The 18,778-nt window shown below is 37.1% G+C and overlaps 1 protein-coding gene, 1 long non-coding RNA gene and 1 pseudogene across 3 annotated transcripts in view; 2 read left to right on the forward strand and 1 right to left on the reverse strand.

Annotated features, from left to right (window-relative positions):
• The window catches only part of agbl4 (AGBL carboxypeptidase 4), a 599,711-nt gene that overhangs the window by 404,181 nt on the left and 176,752 nt on the right, over positions 1-18,778 (reverse strand). The window lies entirely within an intron of this gene.
• On the forward strand, positions 9,242-11,188 carry LOC148354741 (uncharacterized). The gene is made up of 2 exons (XR_015852297.1): positions 9,242-9,969; positions 10,766-11,188. It is a non-coding gene; the product is annotated as an uncharacterized LOC148354741 (long non-coding RNA).
• LOC148354742 (general transcription factor II-I repeat domain-containing protein 2A-like) lies at positions 9,963-11,188 on the forward strand (annotated as a pseudogene).

Here is an 18,778-nt window from a genome sequence, read left to right on the forward strand (position 1 = left end):
TGCAAGCAGGAATGTCTGGGCAGTTTCTCAATGTGTAAAACTGATGGAGACATACCCCGAGCGACTTGCAGCTGTAATAGCAGAAAAAGGTGGCGCTATAAAGTATTATCTCAATGGAGCTGAATAATTTTGCACACCCACTTTTTCGTTTTTTATTTGTTAAAAAAGTTTAAAATATCCAATAAACTGTTCCACTTCATTATTGTGTCCGACTTATTGTTGATTCTTCACAACAAAATACAGTTTTATATCTTCATGTTTGAATTCTGAAATGTGGCAAAAGGTCACAAAGTTCAAGGGGGCCAAATCGTTTTGCAAGCCACTGTAAATACATAAAATGAATCACATTTTCAGAAAAAAAATACAAGAAAAATACAAACAATATAAAAACATGATCAAATAAGAATAATCGAAAACAATGAGTGATTTATTTTTCTTAGACAATGCATGTGTATTGGACCACTTGTATAATTTTTAGAAATGATGTATTTTCACATCCTGAACACACCAATAATTCTATTCACATAAGAAGCACGGTAGACACTTGGGGGAATACCGAGCCGCTGGAAAAAAAATATTTTCTCGAGAACTGAGTGTTTGTCGGAGGAAACTGTACAAAACAAAACAATATTTTGGTAGGTTTGCAACGCATTCCCAGGGTTGGCGATTTTATCCGTCGGAGCGAGACGAGCTCAGCTGCAGCTAAGCTTCTGGAACTTCTTGCGACGGTGGGCGAGGTCGCCGGGTGCTGATAACAGCATGACAAGGGAACACTGAGGAACCACCTCAAGGCCCTCCAGGAGAAGGAGGAGGTCACGGTCTTGCATGTGTAGTCTTCCACGTTGAAGGAGGCGTGGGGGCGAGGGGAGCATGTCAGGAAGGGAGGCGGACAGGCCGCAACCTACCGGGAATGCGCGGACGACCTTCGAGGGATCTGCTCTACATAACCTGACAGTTCACTGAGTTTCTTTGCTGACACTTAAACAAAGGGAGGAGAAGTTTATCCGTATAATAAATAAATAAATACATAAATAAAACAAATCCTGGATGTTTTAACACATGCCCATTATGTCTCAATATCCAGTTTTAATATCCTTTTGTTATACTTTGTTCATTTATGTAAAAATGCTGCATCAACGTCAATATCCGTCAATGGGAGTGAGCGAGTACAACCTCCTCAATGGCTAGGGGGCTGTCACTAATGAAAGAACAAAATAATTCATCAAGATTGCATACAAGATAGAAAATGACAAACAGCTTCATGAAATGATATAAAATATAAATACACCACAACTGTTTTTTTTCCTACCTATGCAAATAACCAATAATTCCCGCTCCTGGAAGATGAACCTATATTTAACAATCTATCTATCTATCTATCTATCTATCTATCTACTTACCTACCATGGTCATATCCCTCAAGAGGGGTGACCGACAGCAAGATAAACACATACAATAACAAAGAAAATAAAATGGAAAGAAAATAGCAAAAAAACACACACAAATGTTTGGACCATGGCCAACGCAATTGCCCAAACACCCAAACAAGTTAGGCACCTCGGTACCTAAGTTGGTCATGCTTTCGTCCCTCCAGATGAAAAAGGACACCAGGGTTAGGGTAACACAACACACTCTTTTGTTCAACAGCAGGGCCCGGCGGCTTTCACTGGTTTACCCCTGCCGCATCATAAGGGTACCAGCCCATCCTTAAGAACGCATCCACAATCCCACTATCCTTTCACAACACCTCTCCATTCCTTCCTATCACCAACAAGAGTTCTAGCTTCCATTATATTTAGACCTCGTTCCTGCAGTGCACTCATAACACCGTCCATCCACGTCAATCAGGGCCTTCCTCTTAGTCTTCTGCTCTGTAGATCCTCTTCAACATTCGCTCCTCATCCATCCTCTCCATGTGTCCAAACCAACCGAGTACTCTCTTATCAATACGCTTGCTCAGTTCCACGACTACTCCAGTTCTGTCTCTCACAATTTCATTTGTCAATTTATCCAATCTTGTCACTCCTAACATAGTCCTCAAACGCTTCATCTCAAAAACATTCAATTTCCTTCTTAAATCTGCATTCAGGCTCCAAGTCTCTGCATCATACAACACAGTCGGCACAATCACACTCTCATACAGTCCCCTCTTAACATCCATACTCATACTCTTGTTGTTCATCACTCTCCTCAGAGCACCCAAAACCTTGCTTCCTTAATTCACTCTGTGCAATACCTCGCACTCCAGTCTACCAACTGCAGCAACATCACAACCCAAGTACCTAAAGCTTTCAACTTCTTCGAGCACCCGTCCATGCAACCTGATTTCTAACGTCATGCCCACTCCATCCCGTGAACACTTCATCACCTTACTCTTCCCAACATTGACACATAACTTATGCCTCTCACATACTCTTCCAAACTCCGTTACCAACCTTCTCAATGTTTCCTCAGAATCAGCCAAAAGCGCTGTGTCATCTGCAAACAACAACTGACTTACCTGCCACTGTTCTCCATCATCTCTACTCCTCTGGCAAATACTCTTGCATTCACCTACCTCTCTCATCACACCACCCATGTACACATTAAACAGCCATGGTGACATCACACACCCCTGTCTCACACCGGTCAACACAGGGAATCACTCACTTGTCTCACTCCCCACTCTTACACATGCTCTGCTGTTCATATAAAAACTCTTTAATGCTTCCAACAACTTTTCACCCACTCCACACATTGCCATCACTTGCCACAACACCTCTCTATCAACACTGTCATACACCTTTTCCAAGTCCATGAAAGCCAAATAAACATCAACCCTTTTGCAAAATATTTCTCACACACTTGTCGTATTGCAAACACCTGATCCACACATCCTCTTCCTTTTCCTGAAACCAATCTGTCCTCCATCACCACCTCATTCGTACTTTCTCTCACTCTCTTAATCAAGACTCTTCCATACAACTTACCCGACACAGAAACCAAACTGATACCTCTCGAATTGCTACATTCATACTTATCACCTTTACCCTTATACAATGGCACCACACATGCACTCCACCAATCAACAGGAACCACACCACATAAAAAGCATACATTCAAAAAGCGTACTAACCAGTCAATCATAGCTGTGCCACCTTTTTTCAGGCATTCAGCAGTACAACCATCCAACCCAGGTGCCTTCCCCCTTTTCATTTATTTCACTGCCTCTTGCACCTCCCATGTTTCCACAGGCTTCACATTTAAATCACCCAACACGGGCATTCTCTCCATACCATCGATCGCCTCGACTCTCACTTCTCTCCCATCCTCCACATTTAGCAACTCCTCAAAATACTCTGCCCATCCCGTCCTGACTGCACTACCGCTAACCAGCAATCTACCATCCTTATCTTTCACTTTCTCTTCCTTTCCAGACTCACTGTTTTTTACTCTTTTCACTTCTTTCCAGAACACTTTTCTCCTTTCCTCAAAGTTCACTCCATTCTTTCAACACCATTCATCATTTGCTTTCCTTTACGCTGCTTCCACTGCCACTTTTACTAACCTTTTCTTCACTTTATATATTTTATACACATTGCCACTCTTATCTTGCAGCCACTCCTCAAAGGCACATCTCTTTTCTGTTACAGCCTCTTATACCTCATCATTCCACCATTCACTTCCTTTCCTAATACCTCGACCAACTTTTCTCATTCCACACACTTTATTTGCACTCCTCAACACTGCCTATATATATATATATATATATATATATATATATATATATATATATATATATATATATATATATTATACATAGACCAGTGTCTGAAATAACGTCTGCCCGACAACTTTTTCAAGAAAAAAAAAAAATATATATATATTTTTTCAAATCAAACGTTTGCTTTATTCCGATTTCAAAATATTTGTCCGGTTTGGAAAGTTCGGAATTTCTGTTCGTTTGGCAATTTGCATATTCAGCAGCCAATCAGAAGCCTGCATCGAATAACTTCGTACTTCCGGAGCGTTATAAGGTCGTGCATTTGCATAAAGATGCACAGAGAATATAAGAAAAATGGATAAGTGGTTAGAAATCAAGCCAAAACCTCAGCCCAAGGAGAAATATTCAAAAGAAGCTAACAAAATTTATGACGCTACAAAACGTAAGCGTACATTAAAAGCATCGTGGAAAGAGGAGTTCATGTGGGTTGTAGCAGACGACGCAACGCAAACATTGCATGAATGAAGATGAGTAAATACAGGTACATACTAATGGGAGATGGAAAACAGTGATGCCATATACATGCAAGGAATGTTATAGGTAGATTTAAAATAAACCTAATTTTAAAGTGTTGTTCTGTTATATATTCCTATTATCCATCCTTAATACTTTGCAACAATATATAACAGCATAAATAATGTCCGATTTTCGTACTTTTCATAAAAACAGCATTTTTCATAATTTGCCATATGAGCTGGCGTAGCAAACTATGGAATAAAGGTAGTATTTGGTCGCTCTGTAAACGTAAATCCGGTTGTGATTTATGCCTGAAGTCATTGAGAAATTGAGAGAAAACACTGGATGGAATTCTCCCACAATAAGAGATTGCATGATGAATGCACACAAAAACACACAGCTCTCCTGCAAACTTTCGTTTATGGTCTCATATTTCTCCTCTCACACAATCAGCAAGCTGTGAAAGCAGAGTGATAAACACGAGTTCACCTCAACAAAAAGTGCGTATGCGTGTTGTTTTTTTCAGTTTTTTTTTTTTTTTAATCGCCTTCATTTAATCACAAAGCCAAATTCTGCACAGCCAACAGAAACACAGTAGTGGCACTATAACAAGATCACAGATTAATGCTGTAATTTTATAATGAGCGTGCAAAACATTGTGGTCAGCGGGTAACGCGTTGACGGACGTTTGGAAATTTGCTGCTTCAAAAATGTGGCTTTTATTTGTAGCCTGGCCCCTGTGGCGATAAAAATAGGCATAGGTAGCTCAGAAAAATATGTAGGAAAGAAAAGCACGTATACAAGTAGAGGAACTCTACCTTTGGTTTTGCAAGGGGGCCAAACATGCATAATAAAAATTAAGATCTGCTAATTGTATTTAAAACTTTATTGAAGCATGTCCTTCTTTTTATTTTTAATGTTAAAAAAATCCCAGCTATTCTAGAGAAACAGAAAGAAAAAGAGAGAGAAGATAATAGAGAGAGAAAAAGAGAAAAAGAAAGAGAAAAACAAATATGTGTATGTGTATATATATATATATATATATATATATATATATATATATATATATATATATATATATATAAATATATATACATCGAACGTCATGATGGAAGACGGAAGTGAGCTCCAGCTCCGCAGCGCGAGTGAAGCTAATGAGTGAAGCTAATCTGCTATGGCCACTTGAATGCCACGATTTTGGCGTCTGTGGGTTTTTGAAAAGAACCTAAAGCACGGAGTCGACGTTGACGTTGATTCGGCGGATAGATAGAGGAGGCCGATTCGCCTGCTTTCCGAGATCGGCCATTGTTGACGCTGGCAAACATGGCGGCGCTACTTGTATAGCGACCAACAGTCGGGGAAACTAAGTCCGGCGAAAAAAATAACTTCAGACTCAGAGGGCGATCGGGTGATGTGATCAGCGGACGGTGCCGTAAGAGGAACGTGAAGTTTTCAAGATGCCGAGCAGAGATAAAGAACTCGAGGAAATTAAAAAGTCACTCGGCTTTTTAATGGATAAAATGGATATCGTCACCAGACAACAAGACACAATTTTGAGTTTGGTGGCTGAAATCAAAGACCTAAAAAACGAAAACATGGAGAAAGAAAAGAGGATTATTGCGCTGGAAGGACGCGTTGCAGATCTGGAACAGTATACCAGGATAAATGACATCATTATCACCGGTCTGGACATCAAACCTCGGACCTATGCCAATGCTGTGGCAAATACAAATATTGCAACAGATGCTGATGAGGATTCTGCTGAGCAACAGGTCATTGCTTTTATGAGTAAAAAATGCATATCCATCAATGCTGAGGACATAGAAGCATGCCACCAACTAACAAGAGGTGACAACCGACCCAAGGCGACCATCGTAAGGTTTGTTAACAGAAAACGGAAACATGAAATCCTTAAGCAAGGAAAAAAACTAAAAGGGACTAATGTTTATTTAAATGAACACTTAAGCAAAAAAAAACTCTGACATTGCAAGACAGGCTCGATTTTTGAGGAAAACGAACAAAATACAAGGAACATGGACTTCAAACTGCAGAGTATACATAAATTTAAACGGCACTCCGGAAGAAGCAAAAATATTATGGGTTCGAGAAATGCAGGAGCTGGACAGATTTGCCTGAAGTGTAACAATGGCATCCTGGACTGACAATATGGACACCTTTATTACAGATCACAATAAAAAAATCCATCATAATATATAAGGCCATCATTTACCGGAACTGAGCATTGTTAATCACACTGACTCCAATAATTCAAGATTAGATGACTTCGATCCTGACCACAAATTCATATCAGCTAGCTCAGACAATTGCAAATATTATACTGGAAATGAATACAATACCTCTGTTAAATCTGAAGACAAATTCTCAATAATACACTTTAATAGTAGAAGTATGTACACAAATTTTGATGACATCACTGAATACTTACAACAATTTGAGAACCCGTTTAGTGTTATTGCAGTTTCTGAAACGTGGTTCAGTGAGGGAAGGGGTGTACATTTTGAATTAAATAATTATAATCTGAACTATGTAAATAGAACTAACAAAATAGGAGGTGGAGTAGCTATATATGTGCACAAAAGATTAAAATCGAAAATATTACAAAACATGTCATTGACGATTTACTTGAATGTATTACAATAGAAATTATAAATGAAAAAAGGAAAAATATTATAGTCAGTTGTGTGTATAGAACACCGGGCTCAAATCTGGAAACCTTCACAAACTGGGCTGAAAAAACATATTCAACAATAAGCGCCAAAACACTATTCATTTGTGGAGATTTCAACATCGATCTAATGAATCCAAACAAACATAAAAACATTTATGACTATATTAATATGATGTACAGTATGAGTTTGTACCCAACTATATTAAGGCCTAGTAGGATCACTTCACACAGTGCAACACTCATTGACAATATATTTACAAATAATATGGAATTTACAAACGTCAGCGGATTACTGGTTTGTGATATTTCTGATCACCCACCAGTATTTACAGTGTATGATGAAAAGGTTACTAGACAAGAATCAATTAAGGATTATGTTTACAAACGAGTTAGAACTGAAGCGACTATTATATCACTGTATGATGACTTAGTTAAACAAAACTGGAATGCTATATATGGTACAGATGATGTGGATGGTGCGTTTGACATATTTTTGGAAATATTCACCAACAAGTACAACAAAAAATGCCCAATGAGACAAATTAATATTAAGAATAAATCTGTAAACCATCCATGGATAACTAAGGGTTTACATAATGCTTGTAAGCAAAAAAACTACTTATATAGAAAATTCATTAAACTAAGAACTAAGGAAGCCGAAACCCGGTATAGAACGTATAAAAACAAATTGAAAGGAATATTAAGAGCAAGCAAGAAATTTTACTATACCAATTTATTACATCATAACAAAAGTAATATCAAAGGTATTTGGGATGTATTAAATAGTATAATAAAAGGAAAGAATGTAAGCAATGCATATCCAAACTATTTTATTGATAAGAACAGTGAAAATTATAAATTAAATCAAGTTGTGGAGAATTTAAATGGTTATTTTGTAAATGTTGGACCAGAGCTCGCTGCAAATATCCCAGAGTGCAGTGGTAAACAATTTGAGTCACTAATAAAAATGAACTCCAAGACCATGTTTTTATCTGGGGTTACGGAATCAGAAATCTTAGACGTGGTTAACAACTGTAAAAACAAAACGTCTATGGATTGTTTTGACATCGATATGGTACTAATTAAGCAAATTATAAACAGCATTGTGAAACCATTGACCTACATCTGTAATCTATCATTTCTAACAGGCACATTTCCAAATCAAATGAAAATAGCAAAAGTTATACCAATATACAAAAATGGGAACAAGCACATTTTTACAAACTATAGACCGGTATCTCTGCTTCCTCAGTTCTCTAAAATATTAGAGAGACTTTACAATAATAGACTAGAACAATTTGTAGATAAACAAATTGATTAATGAAAGTCAATATGGTTTTAGAGCAAACAGATCAGCAACAATGGCAATTATTGATGCAGTAGAAGAAATCACCCACAGTATAGAAAAGAAGAGATACGCAGTCGGGGTATTTATTGACTTAAAAAAAGCATTTGATACCATTAATCATAATATACTAATAAAAAAACTGGAAAGATATGGCATCAGGGGAGTGGCTTTGAAATGGATTCAAAGTTATTTGACGGGGAGGAAGCAATATGTAAAAATGGGAGAGTTTTCATCTGAATATTTGGACATCTGTTGTGGAGTACCACAGGGTTCTATCCTGGGACCAAAGCTATTTAATTTATATATTAACAATATTTTTAATGTTTCAAAACTATTGAAAATAGTAGTATTTGCAGACGACACTAACATTTTCTATTCAAATGATAACTATATGGATTTGGTAACCTGTATTAATCGTGAACTAATTAACCTAAAAGTATGGATGGATATAAATAAATTATCTTTATCGTAATTTAAATAAAACCAAAGTAATATTCTTTGGTAATCGTAAGGCAAATCAAGATTTAGAAGTAAAAATGGATGGTGTCACAATAGACATTGTATCAGAAATTAAGTTTTTAGGGGTCATAATAGACAATAAATTAAGTTGGAAAACACACATCAGACACATACAAACAAAGGTATCTAAAAGCATTTCAATAATTAATAAAACCAAAGTTCTTTTACATTATAATGCATTGTATTTATTATATTGTTCTCTCGTTCTGCCATATTTAACATATGGTGCAGAAGTCTGGGGCAATAATTACAAAAGTTCACTACAGCCCCTTTTTATCCTTCAAAAACGTGCAATAAGAACCATACACAGCAGACCTGGGCAAATTACGGCCCGCGGGCCACATCCGGCCCTTTGTACGTCCCTGTCCGGCCCGCGTAAGACCAATCATAAACACCATAAAAAAAAAAAAATTAAACTTTTATTTTGAAATTTTATTTTGACTACATATACACGTCATAGACGTAGCGCCTTCACGCGCGTATTCACTTGAGTGAGTGAAGGTGATACTGTTCGCCAGGGTACCCTCAAGATGTCGGCACACCCCAAGAAAAGAAAAGTTGATAACGAATGCCGTATTTTCAACAAGACATGGGCTGCCAAATATTTCTTTACAGAAATTAAAGGTAAAGCAGTGTGCTTAGTCTGTGGTACACAGGTTGCTGTGTTTAAAGAATATAATTTGAATCGCCACTACACGACCAAGCATGAAGATGAATACAGAAACCTGTCTGGTGAAGAGCGTGCAAGGGAGTCTGATGCATTGCTAGCAAAACTACAAACCCAACAAGGATTTTTCACTAAACTTCACACTTCCAGAGATGCAGCCGTCAGGACAAGTTATGTAATTTCTCATAAAATCGCCAGAAAAAGTAGGGCATTTTCCGACGAAGAGTTTATTAAGGAGTGTTTATTGGACTCTGCTGAGCTGATGTGCCCAGAAAAAAAGGGCGCGTTTGAGAACGTTTCACTCTCCCGACGCACTGTAACGAGGCGGATTGAGGAAATCACGGGAAATTTAGAGCTTCAGCTGAGGAAAAGAGCGGCGGACTTTGACTTTTTTTCTCTGGCTTTGAATGAGAGCTGCGATGTACGTGACACCGCCCAGCTGCTCATCTTCTTACGTGGGATAACCGCAGACTTTCAAATCACGGAGGAGTTGGCATCCTTGCAGTCAATAAAAGGGACAACCACAGGTAATGACTTGTTCAGAGAGGTAAATGCATGTATGGATGTATGGACATGTTAGAACTGAAATGGAACAAGCTTGCAGGTGTGACAACAGATGGTTGTCCAAATCTGGCCGGGAAAAATGTTGGACTTTTAAAGAGAATGCAGGATAAAGTGACAGAAATGAACCCTGATCAGAAATTGACATTTTTGCATTGTATCATACATCAGGAAGTGTTGTGTAAGACAGTGTTAAAAATGAAACATGTTGTTGATTCTGTCACTAAAATAGTTAACTTCATCAGAGCGAGAGCTTTAAATCACAGACAGTTTGTTGCTTTGTTGGAGGAAAATGAGGCTGAATATGGTGACATAAGCTATCACTGCACTGTTAGGTGGCTCAGCCTTGGCAAAATTCTGAAAAGTGTCTGGGACCTGAGAAACCAGATTCAGGAGTTCTGTGTTCAGAAAGGTCATGACGTCTCAGAACTTTCAGATGAAGACTGGTTGGCAGACCTCGGATTCACTGTGGATGTGACCGCACTAATGAACGAACTTAATGTCAAACTGCAGAGCAAGGGCCTTTTTGTGCATGAGATGTACAGTGCAGTGAAGGCTTTTATGAGAAAACTGTAGCTTCTCTCAAGCCAAGTGAAGGACAACATTCTGACCCACTTGCCAACACTTAAGGAAGCCAAAAGATCAGGCGATCACCTCCAAAAGTACTCAACCATGTTAGAAACATTGCATGCAGAGTTTTCAAGGCGATTTCAAAACTCTTGAGAGTGAAATGCACATGGTCTCTTCTCCCTTCAACTGCAGTGTGGATGATGCCCCAAGTGAAGTTCAGATGGAACTCATAGATCTGCAGTCTGACACACTTTTGGCAGATCACTTCAAGTCAGTCTCACTGCTGGATTTTTACTCCCTCAAAGAGGAGAACTTTCCACACCTGAGGAAGCATGCTCAGAGGATCCTAGTCCTCTTTGGATCTACCTATCATTGTGAACAGACATTCTCAGTTATGAAGTTTAATAAATCCAAACATAGATCCTCTATGACTGTTGACCACCTCTCAGCTGTCCTTCGCATAGCCACTTCAGACATTCCGCCAGATTCCAATGCCCTTGTTCAAGCCCAGAACAGACTGGATTATTCTCACTGAAGAGGTAACATGAGGTGGAGAACGTTACAAGTTATTGTTTGTGGAAATTAACAAGTTAAAAATAAATTGCACTGGTTCAATGATTGTTTTTCTTATTTAACCAATACACCACAATTTCACATAGCCTAATATAAATATTTACAGAGTGCTATATTCTTCTGATTATCAGCATCAGCTATTCAAAATATTTAATTTGAGCATTTTACAATGAAAGAAAGTTGGTGGCCCTCTGACACAATTCAGGTTTCTCATGCGGCCCCTGATAAAAATTAATTGCCCACCCCTGATACACAGGGTAGGATATCGGGATCATACCAATATTTTATTCATGCAGTCCAATTTATTGAAATTGGATGATTTAATAAAATGTTTCACTTCACAACTGTTATTTAAGGTCAACAAAAACATAGTGCCAGAAAACATACAACGATTATTCACTCGGAAAGAGGGAAATTATAACTTGAGGGGCTGTGGTGAATTCAAAATCCCAAAGGTGAGAACCACCAGGAGAAGTACGTGTGTGTCTGTGTGTGGAGTCAGACTTTGGAATAATTTGCAAAATGAAATCAAACAATGTCCAAATATCCATGTGTTCAAATTTAAATACAAAAAAGCATTACTGGCGAAATACAGAGATGAAGAAAATGGGATATGAGGGAGGCTGGAAATACTGCACTTCAAACTATGGCTAACTTGTTGTTATTGTGCTATTATCACATCAGAACTGTTATAAGTATTGTGTTTATTTTTATTGATATTATCACTGGTGCCGCAGTGACATTATGCGCATTATGACGTTGAGGGATGGGTATTGCGAAGATTAGTGTATAAAATATGTGATTATTGTAACTATTATAATTATTGATATCTGACCTATGTAATAAGTATATCCATGAGATTTTGTTGTATTGGACACAAGAGGAGCTATCTATAAAATGTATTTAATAGGGAAGATAAAGGGGTAGGAAAAATAAGCATCTACTTCTGACTACCCCTTTTCGAACATGTTGTGTGACATTATTTCGTTGTTGACTCATTGTTTTTGTCCTGTTTTTATTTTTATGTTCGAAATAAAGTTTTCATTCATTCATACATATATATATATATACATATATATATATATATATATATATATATATATATATATATATATATATATATATATATATATATATAAAAGACAGGCAGACACATAGACATATAGGTATAAAGAAGGATATACAGATAGACATATAGATACATAGATGGATAGGCAGATAGGCGAATAGACAAATAGATATAAAAACGGATAGACAGATAGACTGATATATATGATTGTTACCATATTGGTGACCCCTGCAATAGAGCTTAAGTTCATGCTAGTGCTAACGCCTTTGAGTCTTCCTAGAACGACTGAATGGTGTCATCATGCCCTCTGTTTTCAGTCAACAGTTTAACATGCCAGCTTCCTCAATGAACATGTCTTTCTCACTCTCTATTTCTTGGCTTTTTACGTCTTGGGGGGGTTCAGGGTTGTTCAGAGGGGGCGCCTCGACTGTAAGGCGTGTCGCCATCAAAGCCCCTTCCCCAGCACCGATTTTGTCAGCAGTGATGGATGACTATCAACCTTCTGCTGTCTTCCACTCGCCTCCTGAGAGATATACGGGCCGGGCGAGGAGCATGCATGAAAAATAATCTCTCCTCCCCGCTTTTTCTCCCCCCCTTTGCCTCCCCCAGCTCGCCTCCTTCCCGTTTCCAATTTCAACATCTCCAATAATGCTTCGCTAATGGAATGATGTGTGCAAAACAAAAGTGAAATTTGTTTGCGGACGAATGGACAAGATTGGACCTCTTAAAATGTTATTGTGGATGTTTTAGGGAGGTGGGGGGGGATATTGTCAGGGTAAAGGGGACCCTCTTTTACATTCAGTGCCTAGAAGGGAAAAAAACAACAACTTTTTGCCATATTGACACATTTCAAAGCTAAAAAACTGAAACTATTTTCTAAGAACCAACAGCATGTGTGACACTGGAACCTTATTAGTTCACTGTTTTATATTATATTTACAAAAAAAAATAATGAAAACTAGTTGTTGCAAAAATATTGGTTTTGTTCTCTCAACTCAGCCAACTGACTCTGCAAGTACCCTGATGACTTCTGAAAGATCCAATGTCAACCTAAATGACTAACAATGACAGACTGCACTGGGTTTTATTAAGTCCTGGTTTAAATATGAATGTGATGTGCTCGGAGGTCTGTGAAAAGAGACACTGGGGAACAAACAACATTATGAAGACCAAATAACACACCGGGCAGGTCTGGGATAAAGTTGGGAAAAGTTCAAAGCAGGAAAGGGTAAATCCCTATAATAAAGTAAGGAAAATAATAATTAAAATATACATATGAAATAACAAATATCTATTTTTAATCTTCTTTTTTTTTAAATGTAAACGTTTAGATTTAGAACATAAAAAAGTAAAATAACACAAATATTAATTAAAAACATAATCATAACTGATACATTGTTATTATTTTACTAGAAAAGCAATTATAACACATAGGGGAGTTATAAAATAATACAAATACAAAAATAGATAACATATTGTTCTTACTTATCTGAAAAAGCACGTCAAATAAATAGTAAATGCATAGAATAAAACATAATAACAAATACAATATAAATACAATAGTCATTAAATAAAGATGGGTATAATTGTATTTATAATATTATACTATTATTTACTAGAAAAGCAAGTGAAGGTGAAATATAAAACAAATACAAAATAATTATACAATAATAAACAGATTGATATTATTATACAAGAGAAGTGTTTAAATACAATTAAAATACAAACTGTCATGAACCAGTAGAGGATCAGGAACCAAAAGCGTGACGTCCTCACACAAGCCTTTCATTTTACGGGAAATGGGGAGTCATGCGCGTTAGGCAGCGGTCTGGCATGGAAAGACAGGAAGCCAGAGACCAACGAAATCGATTCCAATACCCCGAGCAGATATGAAACAAATGGGGTTGATACCGGACAGGACGGGACAAACAGGATTGATAATGAAACAATATATCAAAATTCAACAGGACAAACTAGACGGGAACAAAAGCTGGAGAGATTAATAAACGGGACAAAAATAGACGGGAACAAAACCGGAAACCGATATTAAACAGGACATAATAAACGGGAACAATAACGGAGAGGAAATACCAACAGGAAAGCAGTACAGAGTGAGAACCCACGTCTTACAGGGCAGAGGTTCGTTGACGGACTGACAAACGAAGAGTGAGAGCACTGATCTTAAAACGACGGAAAGCCAATCTGTCAATGAGCCGCAGCTGGCGCCACACAGGCGGGGTCAATTGGGCGCCATGGCAACCGTGACACAAAAATAATAATACAAATAGAAGTAAAACATATTGTTTTGCTGAAAAAGCAACGTAAATACATATAATAATATTTAACAAAATACACATATATGTAATGTAATTTACTTACATAAAAAAACATGTTAAATAGAGATTTAAATAAATAAAAATAGTTTAAAATAATCCTTATAGCTTTGAGCATAATCATCGTAGCAACTTAGCTAGCGTGCTGCTAACATTTTGTAGTTAACACTGTAGTTTTTTTTTTTCAGTGGAGCTTAGTGTTTCTGATCTGTGATCCATTCTCATAGCATCATTGCTCCTTTTTTTCCTTATTATTTTCTTTTTAACACTAGCAAGTGTTAAACCAAACCTAACCACTTTTGTTCTTTCACGGGTCGAAGCGACAAAACATCTCCGTTTGCAGTACACGGACAACACCGTCTCATCTCACGCTTCGTTACACCACACAAGCCAAGCACCAGAAGATAAGAACGCCAGAAACAACGGGGATAATGAGCCCAAGTCATGGGAAAGAAAACAATGACTTTCATTTTCTAATGGCACGGAAGGGATACTGACGTTTTGACAGGAAATTCAGCCCAGGAACTGAAAACAGAAAAGCACCGCCCTCCAAAATGGAGAATGAATTTCTGAAAAAGAGCATCAGGCGTGAAAAAAAAAACGCTAGTTTTCCCGCAGTTGACTGATTACAGTGCGATAAGCGTGGAAAACAACTCAACGCATCATCGATTGGAGGCAAAACAGATCGATATGCGACCGGCGGCGCACGTCCCGGATGGATTGCCGGAATATCCTTACGTGAAGAAAGAAAGATAAAAGTAAAAAAAAATAGCCCAAAAAAAAAAAAGAAAAATTGAGAACGGATGTCACCTTGTTAACATGTAAAAGGTTGGCATTTAAATGAGAAGACCTCCCAAAGCGCTTTACAGTTTGCTTCACACTTACCCATTCATTCACACACTCATGCAGTGTTAATGGATAGCGGCGACAGCCATTCATTACGGGTTCAGTGTCTTGCCCAAGGACACTATGACATTTAACTCGGAGGAGCTGGTAATTGAACCTGCGACCTCTTGGTTCCAGGATGAGCACTCTACCTTATAAGCTACAGTTGATAACTGATATTATTTGCATACATTTGCACAGATAGAGTCACCCATCTTGGAAGTTTGATGAGTCATACCTCTGTATACACTGCCTTTGAGAAAATTCAGTCCGTCCTTCTAAACTCTTAGCCCAAACAAGGAGAAAACTATTCAGAGAAGCAACCAAGTGGCCCATGATCAAATTGGATGACCTACAGGCATAAACAGCTGAGGTGAAACAATATGTTTCGGACAAAGATTAGTCATAGCCTTCATACATCTGCACTTTCTGAAAGAATATCGTAAAAAAAAGGCCCATATGGCATTTGGAAGAAGCCATATGGGAGACACAAAAAAACATGCGGAACAGGGTGATCTGGTCGGATGAGACCAAAATTGAACATTTAAGGCTGAATGCAAAGTGTTACATTTGGCGTAAGAGTAACACTGCACATCACCCTGTAAGCACCATCCCCACTGTCAAACATAGTGGAGGTATGCTTTGGAATTACTTTTCTTCAGACATGACTGTGGAGGTTGTTCAAGTTCCAAAAAGACAAAACCCCTTAAAAGAAATCTAAATCCACAACAGAATGGTTTACAACTAACGATATGTGTTAGAATGGCCGAGCCAAAGCCCAGACCTTAATCCTAAAGAGCAGGAGTGGCTAACCCGGTCCTGGAGAGCTGCACGTCCTGCATGTTTTGGAGGTTTCACTTGTGTTGGAGCAGAGAAACCTCCAAAACATGCAGGGCATGCGGCTCTCCAGGACCGAGTCAGCTACCCCTGCTATAGAGCATTTGTAGAAAGATCTGAAAAAGGCTGTGCATAAAAGACCACCAACAAACTAACCGCCAAATGTTCCACTGTTGTTTACTAATCAATGGTAAAAGCCATAAACATACGGTTTTCTAATAATAGATGAGGTTTGAAGCTTTCTTTCTATATGTCATGTCTATTCACAGTAGCTACATAAGAAATTGTTCTTTAGGTCTTCAATAATGAGTTGTAACAGGAAAAAATGGCTGGCACCAGCCCTTTCCATTTGAAACAAACGTCCTTTATTGAATGAGTTGTATACGATCCAGATTTTCAATCCCCTCAGAGGGTCAAAAATCTTTGACAAAGTACAACATGGATTCTCATACTAAGTACTCCCTTGATTTTTTTACACTGCATACCCCATTAGGTATTACTACAAGCAACACAGTTACTAAAGCAATTGATAAATGACACTAATAACAAATTAGAAAAAAACAATTACTTTGTGTAGTTTTAATATTATAAGCGTACTATTCCATAATAAATATTCCATGTAGTACCTCCAAAAAAAAATCCCTTGCAGATTTTCGGGTAATAACAACAATCTTAAAATAAGACCATTTTCAGGATGAACTCCAGCCAATCCTACTTTTCTAATATATCAAGAAAGAGAGCCGATTCAATCAGCCGGGAGTCATCTGCATTCCCTTTCACTGCCACACAAAATAGAACAAACTACATCTTAAATCTTCATTTATCTAGCAAAACTTTAAAAAAACACTAGGGGAGGGAACTCCTTAGAGAAACAGGCCTTTTGTCATTACTGGTACATTAACTCATTTGCTGCAGGTTTTTCATGACTAATTTCTGCTCAAACTCCGCGAGATAATTTCTTTTTTTCCAAGACACAGACTTGCAAGTGTTCCATGAAAGGCAAAACCATCTTTCGGAACGATCGCCAAATTACCCCCGTGTCGCTCCGAGCTTTGAGCACCAATGGAATTGTCCGAAAAAGAAAAGAAAGTCGCCCTGAAAAGAGCAGCGGGAAAATGGACCTTGGCTTGATTAAATGGTCACTGAGTTGGAAAGCCGATGTGATCTGTGACCCCAAGAAAGAAATATATATATATTTTTTGGGAGATTCACAAAAAGAAAAAGCAGCTTTAAAAGCAGCCTGAGGGGGCAACATCAACCAACCGACTGATCGGTGCCGCGTTCCCACTTAGCACAAATCCTGCAAAAACCAAAAACAAAAAAAGCAAACTAAAGGGTAAGGTTGTTTGTGGACTTGGAATGCTCTTTCAGAAAGCTAGGTTAATTCAGGGTTAATGAAACATTTCCTGAAAGCACTAAAATATAGTAAAATATGGATTGCTTCACCAAATATTCCAAAAGATTTTTCTCCCCTCCAAATCAACCCCTAAAAATAAACACATTATTAAAAAAAATGTCAAGTGATTTTTTTCAATACATATTTTTTTGTATTTGGGATGCCTCATTGAATAAAAGGCTCGGATATGAAATGAAAAGTCAGGATAGAAAAGAAAAACAAAAAACGAACGTCATCAGGAAGGAACACAACTGCCAAGATAAACAACATCTAAAATGATATAAAAATATAGAAAAAATAATATAGACGCCCCCAAAAAAGTCTACAGGTAAAATATATATATATATATATATATATATATATATATATATATATATATATATATATATATATATATATATATATATATATATACATACATGCACAAAAAAAGAAATAAACAAAACAAAAAAAAACCAACAATTAAAAAAACAAAAAAGCAATGCATCCAAAAAAGTTTAAATTCAAAATAAAAATAATAATAGTAATAATAATAATATCAATAATAAAATCTAAAAAATGTAACCCAGTTACACTAAGACAATTGATTAAGTACAAATAAAAAAATGGAACATAAAAAAAAACAAGAATAAATGTAAAAACTACTATAATAAAATAAATAATATATAAAATACCATCAATTAAAAACAAAGTAAAAAAATAAAAAATAAACTCAATGATTAAATTAAAGAAAAAACTATAAAAAAAGGTCAAGAAAATCCCAAAAGAAAAAAAGAAAACAAATGCATAAACTATAAAAAGAACTTTAATGAAGAATTGAATTAAAACAAATAAAACAAAATGCAAAATGAAATAAGAAAGCAACAAAATACACATAAATAAAAGTACGGAACCCTAATTCAACATAAGAAAAATAAAATATCAAGCATACACATGAATAAAAGCAATGTAAAACAAAATAAATACTACAATGGTGTTGCACCATTAGATCACCACCCCTGTTGAGACGTAAAACCAATTTTGGGTGCTCTTTTCCTTTTGGGCAGGGTCATTAGCACATGAGAATGGAACACCCAGAGTAAGACTGAGTCCAGATGGAGACTAAAATCATA

Source organism: Urocampus carinirostris, chromosome 12, assembly GCF_059441175.1.
Source record: "Urocampus carinirostris isolate Australia breed hairy pipefish chromosome 12, RoL_Ucar_1.0, whole genome shotgun sequence".
Taxonomy (NCBI): domain Eukaryota; kingdom Metazoa; phylum Chordata; class Actinopteri; order Syngnathiformes; family Syngnathidae; genus Urocampus; species Urocampus carinirostris.